At 43.1% G+C, this 15,625-nt stretch overlaps 1 protein-coding gene across 8 annotated transcripts in view; it reads left to right on the top strand.

The window, feature by feature from the left end:
- The window catches only part of RERE (arginine-glutamic acid dipeptide repeats), a 223,344-nt gene that overhangs the window by 69,813 nt on the left and 137,906 nt on the right, over positions 1–15,625 (top strand). The window lies entirely within an intron of this gene.

Here is a 15,625-nt window from a genome sequence, read left to right as displayed (position 1 = left end):
CATTCCTCAGTTTTGAGTGAAAGCTTCTGTGCTCATCTATTAAAATGTTGACTGCAGTTGCTTGTGCCACCACAAAGGGATAGTTATGTTTAGTTTTCCTGTTCAAAGCACTGGCTTAAAGGCTCTGGTAGCTTTGCATTGCTTTTCTGTAGAAGTATTAATAGGAACACTGCTGGAGTAAAATAGAGATGGATTCAACCTCAAAACCATGGGAATGAATGAGGTGAAATTGTGACTTCTGTGAGGTGCTGTATATCTGAAGTACTAAAATGTCATTGTATGAGGACAGGTTTAAATGTGCTAAAGGCTCTCTCCAGTTGTAGGTGCTGTAAATGCTCTAAAATGCAGTTTTCTCTGTGGACATCATCAGCTACAGATAGAGATGGGCTGAAATTTGTGCTGGGTTTAGGTGTTGAATTCTATACCTGTTCTGTGGGCAAGTTGGGGGAGTGTTTGATCACTCAGCTCTAGCAGACTTTGTCAGAACAGCTCATTTATTTGAATGCTTAAAATATTATTCCAAAGCATTCCAAGACATGTTTTTCTCTTGGTCAGGGGATGGAGCTGAGTAATATTTGTTGCTTGAGCAGTAGCAATAGGGAGCCTGCAAATGCGTCAGCTTTGGTGGCTATCGTTATTTTCCATGTTAGAGGATGAAAAATAAGTTGGAATCTGTTAGGAGCAGCTGTTGTGTGGGCCCGGTAGTACAACGTGATACATGGGCTTTATTGCTAAAGGACGTTGCTTAAAATTAAGGTGGAAATTCAGTTTGTGATTTCAGTTTTATCCCGTAGTAGGATGGAGGGGTATTTGCACTCCTTATGCAGTAGGTGCAGTGCTTGGTGTACCTCTGGTGTTGCAGTACTTGGATAGAGGGGTATTTACACAGCAGCAGGCATCAGTGCTGTAGTGACACAGTTTGTACCTTTGCCAGATCAGTAACAAAGGAGGGGAGAGAGCCTGTGTAAATGCTGGTGGTGTGGGGGGAGCTTAGGTTGCTCCTGCTGTAGTTTTCATGGGAATATCCATTCAGAAGAGCAATCTGTATGTACAGACTGGCAGGAGCTTCAGTTATGGGTTGTGCCTTCTGACACTGCCAGAGGTTCTGTTTATGGACTGAAATAGAAGTCAAGCATCAATCACAGCACAGGCACGGAGATGTCAGAGATCCTGCATGCAGCAAATGCTCTAAGCACTGGCCAAGCACCATTTGGGTCTTATGGGACTTTAAGGAGCTCACATGGTTGGCAGTGTGGGAGAAGCATCTTCTCTAACACGCAACAAACTGATAGTGTTTTGGTGATGATGGTTGCAGAAGCAGTGATAAGCGAGCTAGGGAGTGATTCCTCCTTGTATGAGGATTGTGTGGATGAGGTTGCATGGTCTGGGGAGGGTTTTGAAAGCTGGTCTGTAAAGCATTTGAAAGACTAGGGCTAGTTTCGGGCTGCTTGTTTCATTTTCTCTTTGCCCATCTTTCTGCACTGTTTGAGGGGAAGGCATTGCATCTGATCTGGAGGAGGCCGTTGAGTGCAAGAAGGGAAAGCTATAGATCTTTTGATAACTGGGGTATTTTATACCTGTTTCATATTAAATTTCATATGTTCTTAGCAGTAAGTAGCATAAGAGATGTACCCTGGCATTGAAACTTTGCTGTCCACTTTGCAGTTTGTGCTTTTTAAACTTGCATCTGTTTCTCCTCTTCAGCTGCAGAGAGCAAGAGCACACATTATAAAGGTAGCTGATTGTTGGAGGGACATGAGCACAGCTTAAATACAGTTTCTAAAGAGTGAGATCTTGGAAACACATTCCATATAGTGTACAGCAGTTCTATTACAGAAGAGAATCTTAGCCTGTGCCTTATGGCTAGGTTACTTATAGGGGGATGTATTTGTAGCTAAGAGTACACATGACATAAAATTTAAGAGGGATTAGGGGAATTTAATGAGACTTGCACAGTGAGGATTAGGGAGATGACCATTAAAGGTGTGTGCAGAACAGGTGGCTATCTTCAGCACACATCTTTTAGGCTTTAAGGAAAGGAAATCCTTTCAATTCAGTTCTTTCTCTGCAGTACTCTGATCTCATCTGGATGATTGTTCAAGGTCTGTGTTTTCCTACTAAAGTCCTTGGTTGGAATCTCACTCTGTGTTCACCCTGTTGCTGCAGTGTACTTAATCCAGCACTGAATACAACATTTTTTCCATGCAGAGCTCAGCAGCTATATTGAGTAATAGCAAATAAACTGTAAATAGATAATCAAGATTACTGGAATTGTTTCAAATGAAAGGTTACACTATATAGTTAGGATATAAATGTTGTTCTTATGAATTTGCATAGATACCATGAATGTATGCATGGCTTTGAATGATGTATTAAAATTTATGGAGTAGAGCTTAGACAACACTGTGCAATTAATCTTGTCTGCTTTGCTGGAATCACACAGGCCTATCCTAAAAGCTTGTTAGCCCACTTCCCCATCTGTCCTCTCAGTTCCCACAACATCCCTCCCATTTCCTTCCAAATCCAGTTGGGAGGGGTTGTTTTTCTTTTCCCTCGAAGTTCTTGCCTTGCTTTAGTCAAAACGACTGTTACTGTACAATAAGAATCAATTTACCACGTGTATTCGGATTTGCCAATGGGCTTCCTGGGCATAAGGGAACGATAGCATGAGATAGTTGCATTAAGACTGAGATATACTTTCCTCCCTTTCGATTCAGTCACATTATTTAATGCTGTGTTGCCTTCCAGTTCTAGTGCAGACTGATTCCCTTTTATGCCGCTGCCATTTGCCAAAATCCAGCACAGTCTGAACGTTCCCCATACGGTTTGCGTGCCCGTGCAATATGCTTAGCACATGGCTTCTCGTTGGGTGTGCTCGCAAACTGGTGGCCTTGTGTTGTAGTGTGTTCTTTGCAGTTCTTCTTCTTTGATTGTCAGTCTGTAAAGGAATTTGAATACTTTGATATTCTGCTGTGCAAACCAGACTTTGTCACTGCATCTGTTGTTTGGGTTAGACAATTGGTCTCTGTGTAGGGTTTTCTCTATAGAAGAACAGAAGAGCTGTCAGTCAAACAGCTGGCAGTGGATTGTTCTGGACTTGTGGGGCTGGGATGCTTTGGGAACAGCTCCCCAGGCTTTTTCCAAGGTCTGTGCCACTTCAAACCCTGCTGAGTAATGCAGCAGCTTTTGCATAGGCGTTGCTTTTGGCTCTTGGTTAAGAGAATGGCTTGCCTAGCTGGAAGAGGGAGCTGTGTGATGGAAAGCAAATAGTGCTGGCTGTAACATTAGATTCCTGGCCAGTGTAATGAAAGATGAAAGAGGCACTGGTGATACTGCTCCAGAGAAGCTTTTCCCCCTCCCTGTTCCTGAGGGCAACAGCTTGCTTCAGTCTCACAAGGACGTGACATGGAGCTATTTCTTGTGTATCTTCATCTTGTCCTTGAATACAGAGACTTTCTTTTCAATATCCCAGTAAATTGTTTCTATGAAGTAAATGGATTGAGATTCCAGAACAAGTACATAGCCGCAATACCTGCATCAAAATGATAGGTGTTTATGTGGAAACATTCACTGCTCTGTTCCTTTCTGTCCTCTGACCTCTTACATGCCTCTCTTGCTAGAGGAAGCTGCATGTTCCCTGTCCCTTTTCACCTTCTCTTCAACACGTCAGGATGGGCTATTACTACATTAAACCCACAGGACCTAATACTGAGGGTATTGTTGCTGCTGAGCAGACTGCTGTAATGCCATCCTGATGGCACCTTCAGTGCTGGACTGGAAAAGCAGTGTTGGATGAAAGTCTTAAGTTGATTTGGAGCCTGAGGAAAGCAGCTGAGGTGTCACCTGGAGATGAGGGCAATATTGTTTGCTTCACCTACGTAGAAACATTTAAAAGGATCTGCAGGAATTAAAAGGATTTATGAGGATCTGTTTCTACAATGACATCAGTAGCTATATAAACAGCACATCAGCAAGATGAATCCACATAAGGTAACACCAGGTGAAACGCTTCTGCAGGGAGTGGAGTGCATTACAGGACTCATTGTTTCCTACCAAATTGCCTTGGAACAGCTTACATGGAGCCTCTGGTCTGGGTGTTTGAAGGTCGGTGTGGAGCTGGAAGAGGTGCAGTGTTAGATACACAAAGTGTGGTTCGATGTGGTGCAGGGAAAGAGATAGAAGTAGCTTTATGTGGATCCTGGAACATCTGACAAAGTGGAGACTGAGCTGAGCTCTTGGGCAGAAGCTCTTCCCTGGGAGGGTGCTCAGGCGCTGGCACAGGGTGCCCAGAGAAGCTGTGGCTGCCCCATCCCTGGCAGTGCTCAAGGCCAGGTTGGACACAGGGGCTTGGAGCAAGCTGCTCCAGTGGAAGGGGTCCCTGCCCTTGGCAGGGGTTGGAGCTGGATGAGCTTTAAGTTCCCTTCCAACACAAACCATTACATTCTGTTCTATGATAGAAAAAAACCAGGCATGTGTCCCTGCCACGTTGAGCTGTTTTGGGCAAGCATTGCTTGGGACAGCTATTGCACTTTTAGATTTAGTTGCCTTTTTAAAGTGTAGGAAATGACTGTCACTGTGATGACAGTGAGCTACTGCTGCTGAAAATATAACTTGAGATGAGTACTAACTTTCCTGGATTTATAGGTTGATGTCACTTCACAGTGCCGTTAGGTTTCTGGCCCCGAGTGCTGTTTAGGAGCCATTGTTGCCCCATAAGCTGTTACCTGGACAGGCATCAGAGGGGGAAGAGACTGAATTTGCAGGTCAGATGTACTGCGGTGAAATACTGTTGCCCAGTCCTCACCAAAGGTTTCAATCTGAGATCTTTCTCTTCTCTTCCGTATGTTCTGTCATTATAGAGCACATGGTGGCTTTTCTAAGGGAGCTCTTCCTAAACTGTGGGACAGTTTGTAGTCTTCATTGGCTCAGATTTGAAGCCTGCAGGTGCTGGGTTATTGCACCATCACAATGAGAAGTTGGTGGGTCATCATCTGTGTGAATCCAAGTATCCTCTGGAGCGTGTCGCATAGAGTTCCAGTCACATTGGAAGCCTGAGGTCTGGTTGGACTGAGATTTCCTCTAGCTATCCTAAAATCCACTTTCAATTTGGTTAGCTAGCATGTAGCTTTGAATTATTGATAAGTATTATTACTTCTAAATTTCTCAGCTTCACTTTCTGCTGGTGTAATTAATTGTTGAAAGTCCCCGTTGTTATAACTGCGCTGGGTTGTTTTGCACCGTTGGAACTGAGGAAACTGCTGAAATGGTGGGTTTAATCTAGAAACCTCCATCAGCTTTGTTAAAGTACATAAATAAAAGCAAAACCCCAGTGCTTCCTCCCTCTATTTACCCTGTTAATAAGTGGTGCACTGGTATTGGGGTGCAATGATGGTGAAATTGAAACGCAGGGATTTGACTCCTGCTCTGACAGTGATTGGCTCCTGTTTGACATTGACCCATGTGTTTGTCATTCTTCCAGATGCTGCCCTTCTCTTTATTCTGACAGCTTTACCAGCTGAGAAAGGGGGCCATGGCACATTTAAATACAAAGATATGTATAATATGGGCACTAATTCTTCCTATAAACATGGAAGTTCTGGCAGGTGATTTTCAGGCTGCTAGGAATTTGATGGGGGGAAGTTAAATCTCTTTTGGGATGTTTTAAAACACGAGTTTTCTGCTTGGGCAGAGGGAAGAAATGCAATGGAAGGGTTTTTCCAGTTGTACATTTGAATTTTAGGAGGTTTTTGGCCAGACTTTTTGTTTTCTGCCCATGTTGCATGGGTTGACCAATGGGTATTTTCACATATGTGTTGTCTTCCTTCAGAAGCTTCATAGCTGAAATGAGCACATGTTCTAATGTGATGCACTCTCTATTTCCCCCTTCATTTGACTGTCTGTTGCCATCGTGACACTAGATCATGGAAATAATCAGCTATTCAGCGACAGACTCTCAGCTGCTGTAAACAGGAATAACCTCAGGAGCTGCTTCATGTGTTTGTGAGAGTTCTCCTATTTTTCACACTGAAACCCCTGTGTTTTCAACCTTTCTGCTTATGTGAATGGTGGTGAGGGAAACTTGTAACTATCTCTATTTAGAAGAGATTATCTTTAAGACTTCTGTTTCAATGGAAACAAATATGTTCTTGATCCATTCCTCCTTTAGAAGAGGAGGGGAATAGAGAAAAGGCCTGGATTAGTAGGTGAGTGTTAAAACATGTCAGGAGGGGTAGCAACATGTATAAAAACACTTAAAAGGCATAAAAGCATCACAGAAGGATTTTCTTTGAGGTTGATTGACGGCTGTAGAGAACTGTTTTGACATGCAGCTGAAATCTGTGTTAGTATTGTTCTGTATTATTGGATGTAACAGCAGTTGTAATTAGATTTTATTCTTAGGATTAGAGAGGTGATGAAGAGCCTGGTTTTGAAAGATCAGGTGAATAATACGAAGAGGAGAAAACAATTAAGGCTACAAGACAGCACACACTGACAACTTCACTAATAACTCATTTTCCATATATGTGCTGTTAGTGGTAGCAGTAAACAGAAGGTGAAAACTGGAGAGGAAGAAAAGAGACGATGCATTTACTAAGATCACATTTACTCTAAATGTGGCAGGCGTTGCTCTGTACATGGGCAGCTGTTGCTGCTTGACAGATGGAGTCTTAAGTGCAGATCAAGGTTGATCTAGCAAATGGATTCCTCTGGCTTTGTTTGGCTCTGGCTATAAATCATGAAGAGCGATGCTAAGGAGGGGAGAGTAATGAGGGGTGAGGGCTTTGTGTCTGGCATTGGGGATGTTGCTTACCCAGTGTTGGTCTAAGAGGGAGGGGTTTTGATTGCCTTTGTTATTGCATGGAGTTGTCATAGTGTTTTCATAACAGATGAGTTGTGCAAGTGGAGAGTTTTAGATAAGGCTTCCTCTATAAGGATGTTGTTAATACTTTATTGGCAAGTCATCCTCTGGTCCATCACAACAAAGCATGCCTCAGTAACAAAAGGAGGCTCTACCAATGACTACTGTAATGAGGTGTTCCTAAAAGCAGCATGGATGGTATGAACTGAACTCCACAATATGTTCCCTGAGAAGCTTGTAATGCAAAACAAAAACCACCTTGCCAAGCTGGAGGGTTTTGGAGCTGTTACAGGATGAATGTGAAAAATTACATGAACAACTTATTGACATGATATTTATGTGTGTTACTGCAATAGCTATAGTTGAAAATCTCTGGTTTCTCTACCATAGCTAACTGGAACACAGATGTGAGCAGCACTGCAGGCTGCATTAGGGCATTATTTTTGCAGAGGATGGATGTAGAAAGATTGTAACCTGAACAAGAAGTAATCCTTTGTGGGGTGCAGGATGCCATGATGAAATCAGGATCTATATAGAATGGTTTGGGTTGGAAAGGACCTTAAGATCATCCTGTTCCAACTGCCTGCCGTGGGCAGGGACACCTCACTCTAGACCGTGTTGCCAATGAGGCAAATGGGAATTTTGAATAAAAACTATGGAAAAATTGGACTAAAGGAAGGAATTCTTTGAAACAGTGGTTTTCAAGGAGTGAAAGTGGAGTTTGTGGCTGCAGTGATTTAAAGGCCTGCCATGTTTCAATGTATTTCGATTGGAATAGTGTGAACCTGTAGTGTTGGAATTTACCAGCCCTTTTTCTCACTCAGTGGAAGCGGTCACATCCTTCATTGGCAATCAGATAAAGGAGTGTTTGGTCAATTGCAGTGACAACACCTGTGTATGCAGTAAACCCAATTCTCATTTTAGCTTCTATACCAGGGCCAATGGTACACTTTGCTGTGCAGCACAGCGGTTTGCTTGATGCCAGGTGATTGCTTTAGCTGTTATCTGGAGGCATTTCTGATGAATTGGGAGAGGAAGGCAGTGAAATGTAATCTGTCAGTGTTGTTCCTGGCACTAACCTTTGCTCCTCCATCCTGGAATACGGGTTTTGTGAGCATATCTCGTATTCATGAGGGGATGGAGGATGAACGTTCAGAGGTGAGGGAGGTGTTTCTCCCCCGGTTTGACACTCAGTGCTGTGTGTAAGCAGGCCAAGTGGAGAGCGTGTGTTCAAGTGAGGCTTTGCTTTATCTCATCACTTTTCTGAGTGGAATAGAAAATGAAAGAGGTTAAATACAACTTGAGAATTGAAAATAAATTCTCCTTCAAAAGTTATCTCCGTGTTCATGTTACTGCGTGATGGACCACACTGGCCCTGTAGTTATGTCTGCAATTGGATATCCTTTAACTACCCATTGAATTACCTTTTATCCCCTGTCAGATCATGAGTTTTGAGCAACCTCTTTGGTTTCCTTTTGTCCTAAAGAGATGGTTTTGTATAAGGAGCAACTGGTAGAAGAGCATGTGTTGATTAAAGAAGCATCTCAGGTAAAATAAGCTACAAGTGGAAAGGTGTTTGCTTTGTTTCAGCATGGGCAGGAAGAACAGGTCTAGCTGGTAGTCTTTAAGTCCTGTTATGGGTGCTTTAACCACAAGCAGGAGAGATGTTTAAGGCAAGAAGGGATCAGAAACCCTGCTGTAAAAGGAGTGCCTAGATGTACATAAAAGCTGGTAGAGATTTAAGGCTTTTTTCACTTGTATTGTTTGTTTAGCAAAGAAAGATACCTAAATGTGTTGAAAACAAAGTAAAAACACTTCTGCTGTCAGATCAGCTTTCAGCTGCTGCACTCGTTTGCTCTGTATAAAAGGCATCTCAGAGCTATTTGCAAGTTTAATAGGAAAACGGTTTTTGTTGCAGAAAATACATATTGATCTCTTTAAATACAGCCGTCTTTTCAGGGCTGCTAGGTATTTGCAGGTAGGTGGATATCAGGTTAACAGACAATAGGGAGCTTGCTGGGAGTGTATTTGCATCACAGCAGGCTTTGAGGCAACAGACTGCAGTGTTTGAAATACAGTATCCTGTGAAAATCATCCTCAAGTGACACATTTAGCTTTCCCCTTTTGAACATGGGTTTCTATTCAGGGCTGCACCAACAACTTACAAAATGGATTATCCTCTATCCATTTGTCTAATTGGGGAGAGGAAGTGATGGGCCAGTGAGTAGGGAAATAGCAAGGGCTGTAATTTCTAGTTGAGGGCTACACAAATAAAGCCCATCCCCATTTTGATGGGGGATTGCAGTGTGCTGCACTTGAATTATCACAAGGGCAGCTAAGGGAGAGAAGTTAAGCAACCATTTGGTGTTTGTAGTGGGCTTGGGAATAGAAGAGATCTCTCTTCCAAGTCCTCTTGGTGTGCTTGCTTTGCCTGCTAGAGCATGGAGTTAGAATTACATGGTCCTTCTTAAACTCAGTGCCATGTAAAGATGCCAGTTTTCACATGCAGTACAGCTTCATAGGCCAACACTTGCTTCCTTTAATGCCACCATTGACTCACTGCTAGAGCTTGGGAAACACAAGTGAATGGAGAGCGCATGAGAAGATTGATTCTGCATCTCAAGTGATACATAATCTTGATCCTTTAATCTCTTCAGATTTTCATGTGTATTGGCCAATTGCATGCCCTATTTGAAGACATTGCAGGTGTTTTTCAGTTGATTCAGTCTTTTGTTGGTTTCTTAAGGCTTAATATTAATGCTTGTGCTGAAGGTCTCGGAAAGCATCCGTAGCCATTGTTCCAGTGTGTTGTAATAAGGGACTTTTACTATGGGGAGTGGAAAAAGCCAAGGCTATCTAAATAAAGTGAGGCCATGTAGCGATGTGGTACCTCTGTGGTGCTGCTCAGCTTTTGTGTCTTCCACAGTGTGCTTGGAGTGAGTGTCCATGGGGAAACGCATCCAGCTCCGGTTTGAGATGAGCATTTGTAAAATACCAGGAAAAAACGCTGGGAGCAGTTTAGTGCACCCTTAAAAGATCAGAAAAGACCATTTTAAATGGCATACATGCAGTAAAGCTTATCTGTTGCTGAAGGAGCTCTTAGACTGATTATTTAATTACTTCTTTTTAGTGGCCTGCATTCTTATTCCTACCCCTCCGCTCTTTTCTTGTGTCTCATTGACAAAGAAAACCACTTCTAAGCCAGGGATGAATTAGAGCCTGAGCATCTCCAGTGCCTTTGCTTTCAGTGGTGTTTTAGCACTCCTTGCTGTAAGGAAACCTTTGCTTTGTGTCAGAACTGTTGACAGGTTATGTCTGAGTGCACCTTGGAAGAACTGTTCAGTGTTGTGGGCATGCAGGAGAAGTGCAGGGAAGTAATGGGTGTGGGAGATGATGTAGCTGGGTGCCTGAGCTGCGGAACGGTTGCCTTTATGAAACTGGGAGCTGCAGACTACAATTAGCTGTCATTAATTTTGTTGAAGAGAAATATGTTCCATTTATTGTACAATCAGGAGCCAGGCTTGAATGAGTTTAAATAGATGAAATCTAAATTATACTGACAGTCCATTAAACAGCAGCAAAACCCCTTAAAGAAAATGGATTCGCTATGATACCAGTTTATAATAAAATCATTTGCCAAAGAAGAGCTCCAGTCCAGGCACTGGGAATACTCCTGTGAGTTTCAAATGAACACAGTAAATTGGTTGAACCATTTATTGCAGAGCAGGGCTCTAGCACATTGTTTTCTGACAAGGAGCCAGCAGTGTTGCTTGAAATCTGCTCAGCAGGCAGTGACACTAAAAGATCAGACCAGCAATTTGTTTGTTGCCAGCCATATGGGGGGAAGAGAGGCAAGTGTGCAGCTCCCTACCTGTCAGTGGGAATATTCTTCCAGTTAAAGCCATGTGTTTGTCATTCCCAGTGCGTTCCTCCCTGTGTTTCTACCTTGGTTACTAAACCATCATGCCAAGTGTGTCGCTGTTAGATACAGTTAAAGGTTTGTTTCCATTATTGACCTTTGTTTCCACAGGTTTGGTAGCTTTCCTTTAGTTGAAAACCAGGCAAATTCACATTTCAGCATCTGGAATTCACTGGTAGTTGCAAATACATAGACAAATATACCTTTCATTTGGAAGGTATTGCTTGGTTACTAATCATCTCTAACTGCTAATAATCATGCTCCTAGTCATATTTAACTATGGGAGGTGGTGGCGAAGGCTGGTGGCATCCAGCTACCTGAGCCATAGAAATAAAGAGCTCTGCTTGGGGTTCCCACTACTTTTGGCTTGGGCAGAGGTGTTTGGAGAGAGCAGAATTGCCTCCTTGTGCTTCGCTGGTTGGCAGAGGGCACAAGGACGAGGAAACCTTTTAATTTTAGCCACAGGAATGGAGGACTGTAAATACCCTTAAATTCTGAGCTGTAAATATCCTGTCATTATTTGCCTATCCCACAACTTGTATTCAGGATATACACATAAACATGTAAGGAGTATCTGTCTCTCTCTCAAGTCCTTAGGTATATGACTCTGTAAGCTCTATATATAACATTCTCTGTCTCTCAAGGAATTGGGGTCAATGTTAATAAACAGTTGGAGTTTATTTTCCTCCTTTATTTTCTATCTGGGATGGTTGTGATGAAACAAACCTGGTTTTGCAGGGCTTGCCTGGACACTTCCTTTTACACCTTCCCAGCCCCGTCATACCAATCCCTACTGTGGTCTAACTGAACCTATAGATTCAATGAGAGCGTTGGGATAGGTCCTGTCTGTATGGAGTTAGAAGGGGTGGGTGTGAAGCAGGAGTGCACGTGTTTACTGCAGGGGTATTTACACCTGAAGGATGTTTTGTAGCACACTGATGGGGTGGTTGAATATAGAGCACATGTAATTACTGATTACATGAGCCTGGTGATTCAGCTCTTGGTTGTGATAAAGTAAGGGATGATGTATGTACCTACGCTGTTAAGAATGGGGGGTTTAATGCATCTGGCATATTGCTTTTCACAACCTATAACATAGACTGTATGAAGGAAAGCAAAATAAGGGGAAGAATGTGTAATCCAGTGACATACTGGGCTGTCAAAGCTGGGAAGTGCATGTATATTGGAATTCGGTTGCTTACAGCGACACTGAGAACTGAGCTTGTGACAACGGTGGGGGGTCATAGGCAATTCCTTGACAATGGCTTTCAAGGAGTATCTTCCCTGTGGAAGTACGGTGCTATGCGGAGAGCCCGAGGCTTTGTTTCTTGGATGATGCATGAACATAAAAGGATTGTGATTGTGAAGATGCTTACTCCATAAACTGCAGCGTTTAAGCTGATAAAGGTTCATGTGTTCAGAAAATTGAGGTGGTTGCATCATTTTTTTTTCCTCCAGAAGATCTTTAAGGCCATTTATTGGAGCTCTAATTTTAAAAGCAGCTTTTAGTGTGGGAATATTAATGTAACCCTTCAGAAGTAGGGCACATCTGGTGAATATCACAAGCCCAAAGGCATAATGACTCTGTACCATGTGTCGTAGAAATACTTCATCTCCAGTGGGACGCTTTACACAAAATGGGAAAGTAAGCAAATGCACTTGCGGTTGGAGACAGGCGCTGAATCCCGCTGTGCAGGGAGCTTGGTTTCTGGGCTCTGTTTGCCCATTGTAAAGGCAAAGGTTATGGAAAGAGCCTTTATTTATGCTTACATGTCTGTGGGTCAGTGTAGATAATCAGGCATCTCATTTTCTGTCAGCGATACAGTTCTGTCTGTAAAGGGGGTCAGGAGCTTTGCTTAGCAAAACACATCCTTTAAGTTAAGTTTCTCTCTGTGCAGATGATGGAGAAGCCAACACAGAATGTAGTTGTTGGTGTAATAAGGGTACAAGAGGGAAAAATGGGAAGGGAAGGAGACTAAAGGGTTTGGAGGCAGGCAGAATACAGGCTAAGGAAAGTACTTAAAGGTTATCATTGCCTTGCAAGTTAAACTCAAGAGGGAAAGGGGAATCAGAGGAATAGTGGTGATGCAGTGTGCGTAGTGTGATTAACTGGTGCTTGTTGGCAAGGGCTCTTGTGAGGCTGGATTTGAGTCAGATGGGGTTTGGAGAGAGGCTGTCCTAGAGCAGAGAAGAGCAAGCACTGTGGTGGTAGTAGTTGGTGAGGATCTGTTGGCCTTCAGGGTTGTTCTGCTTTGTATCTTGTCCGTGTTTCAGTGCAGGCATGGCTTGCCCTCATGTTGCCGAAGGGCTGAAGCTGCAGCCAAGTCCACTGACTTTAGAGAGGGCAAACGGGTCACTTGCTCAACTTGGATGAGTAGGCATCAAGTGGAACGGCTTAACTGTGGGCCATGGAGTCCTTCATTCCATGTAGTGAGATAAGTGATGTTTGGAGTAATGGGTAGGGATGATTATGAGGGGAGAGCAGGGGCAGCACTGAGGCTTGAGAGGCAGTTGTGAGGGGAGGGCAGGGGAGCCATGAGGGTTGAGGGGAGATCATCGTGATGGGTGACTATGAGGGGTGGCTGTGAGGGGTGGCAGCTATACAGAGTAGGCCTGTGGGGGGGTACATGAGGGGTGACTCTGAGTGGAGATCGAGAGGGGAGATCAGTTTGCCCTTAGTGCCATGGTTTAATGGTGGCCTTGGCAGGCACTGGACACTGAGCCATTCGGTTGATGACATGGGTGAATTAGGAGACCTATGAATAGGTTGGTTTTTGTTGGGCTTTTTGAGTAGAAAGGATTGAATGTTAACCTTAGTAAAAATGAATATCAGTATTGCAGGGACAAATCGATGGCTGAAACACACCTGTATTGTGAATGCCTTTCTAGACTAATAGCTGTTTAACTGAGCAGAACTTCTTCCAGGTGTCTGAAGGGAGAATGAGTTTGTGCTCCTTGTGGTTTAGGCTGACAAATAGCTTCAGGCTTCTATTTAGTGTGAGGAGAGAACACATCACTCAGTTGCTATAAACCTGCTGAGCAGCAGAACAAGTCAGAAGCAAGGGGACTTTCAAGGCTCGATTTGATGGGTCCTTGGGCAAGCTGCTCTAGGGGAAGTGTCCCTGCTCGTGGCAGGGGTTGGAACTGGATGAGCTCTAACGTCCCTTCAAATCCAACCCGTTCTGTGTTCTATGAACTTGTTTGTGTGAGGAGCATCTCTTTTTAGTGATTTTAGTTGTTTCTTTATGACAAATGCAGCATCTTTTGTAGTTGTCCCAGGTAACAGATGCTTGGACACAAGCAGCCTGAGCGATAGAGGTGAGAATTCATTGCACTTGTCAAGTCTATGCAGAAGTTCTCTGCAGCCATATAGAGCTAAAAGCATTCCAGAAGCATGTGATGGGTGGGGGGAAAAAGGTGTAATAGCACATTCCAGCGTGCTAAGGATAAAGAGGGGCTGCTTCCAACCCTAACCATTCTATGATAGTGTATTTTTCATGGATAGAAGTCTCATCTATGCAGGTTGATTTCATTAGGGAAATGAAACAGTTTTTGTTTGCTCGGGTCCACATTGAAGCTGTTGTTGTAAATAGTGGACTTGCATTTTGATTTTCTGGTGGATGAGAGTGCTTGCTCTTCATGGAGTCTTTTGAATGGCTAATGTGAGTGCATCCAGTAATGTTCTGCTGGCATTTCTCCACTTTGTAGCGTTCACGACATAGCTTTGCACCTGGATTAACTTGTTTTCTTATCTGTATGGCCTCTGTTGCTTTGGAGACATCTTCACTGGGTGTCATCTTTGTTTCATATCTCGGCAGGCAGCCAGCAGCGCCTCACTTAAATGCAATATACTGGTGAGTCAACATGTTTGCTTTATCTATAGTAGATGCCAGGTTCTCTTGCCTTTGTGGCAGCCATTTCAGAGGGATGCTTAGCTCTTTATGCTGTATGCTGTCTGATAACACTCTGAAAATGAGACTTGCAGAACGGAGATATTAAGAATAAAAGCTTGGAAGTTGTGTTCTTTGCTGTATCTCAAATTTTGTAGCTTTTTATGCAATTTCCCAGTGAATCCTGGAAAATATTCCTGCAAAGAAGTGAAGGAGCATTGTGAAAATGGATGATTCACCTGGGATCCTGAGTGAGTCTAGATGGATAGATCAGCCAGGGACATGTGGGACAACAAGTACAGGAGTACTTTGATATGGTTAAATTGCTATAGCTTCTGAATAAACTGGATTGAATCAGACTGCAACAGTGCAAAGAGGTGAAGAGGATGCCTTTGGTGTAAGGTAGTTCAGATGCTTGCATCCCAAGGGAAGACTGACTGTGGGATTTTCAGGGTTATGGATGAAAAGTGCTATGTAAGCGTGAGCTACAAGGCAAATAGATATTGCTCTGGTGTTGATGGCTGATTTACAAGTATGATGTTTTAAGCTTTTAAAATGTGCATATGTGAGTGTTGCAACAGCTGCTATACCCAGGCTAAGAAATACACCATTTGATATTGATACTTTGGAAAAGGAAAGTCGTATTTGAACTAAATGGGCATTCTTCTTGATTCTGCAGAGACACTGGAGGATGCTAAATAAAACTGCTTATTGTTATTTTGTTACTAAGAAAGAAAACAAGATTGTAGTGCATTTTATATCCATGAAGCTTCCATTTCTCTTGAGACTCCTGGTGCAAGCCATTTGGCTCATCCCGTTATTGATAGTGGAAATGTGCAGCATAAAGTCCTAGAATGGTTTGGGTTGAAAGGGCCCTGCTGTTAAGTACGTTCCTTCTGTATGCTCAGAGAGGAGCTTTACTGATGAGAATTAAAGTTATGATTTTGTATTAATCCA

The sequence above is a fragment of the Neopsephotus bourkii genome, unplaced genomic scaffold, assembly GCF_033783945.1.
Source record: "Neopsephotus bourkii isolate Nb327-2 ecotype Australia unplaced genomic scaffold, CSIRO-AGI_Nbou_v1 NB_333, whole genome shotgun sequence".
NCBI classification, from domain to species: domain Eukaryota; kingdom Metazoa; phylum Chordata; class Aves; order Psittaciformes; family Psittacidae; genus Neopsephotus; species Neopsephotus bourkii.
The sequence above is the reverse complement of the archived record's forward strand: the minus strand, read 5'-3'. Positions and strand labels throughout refer to the sequence as shown.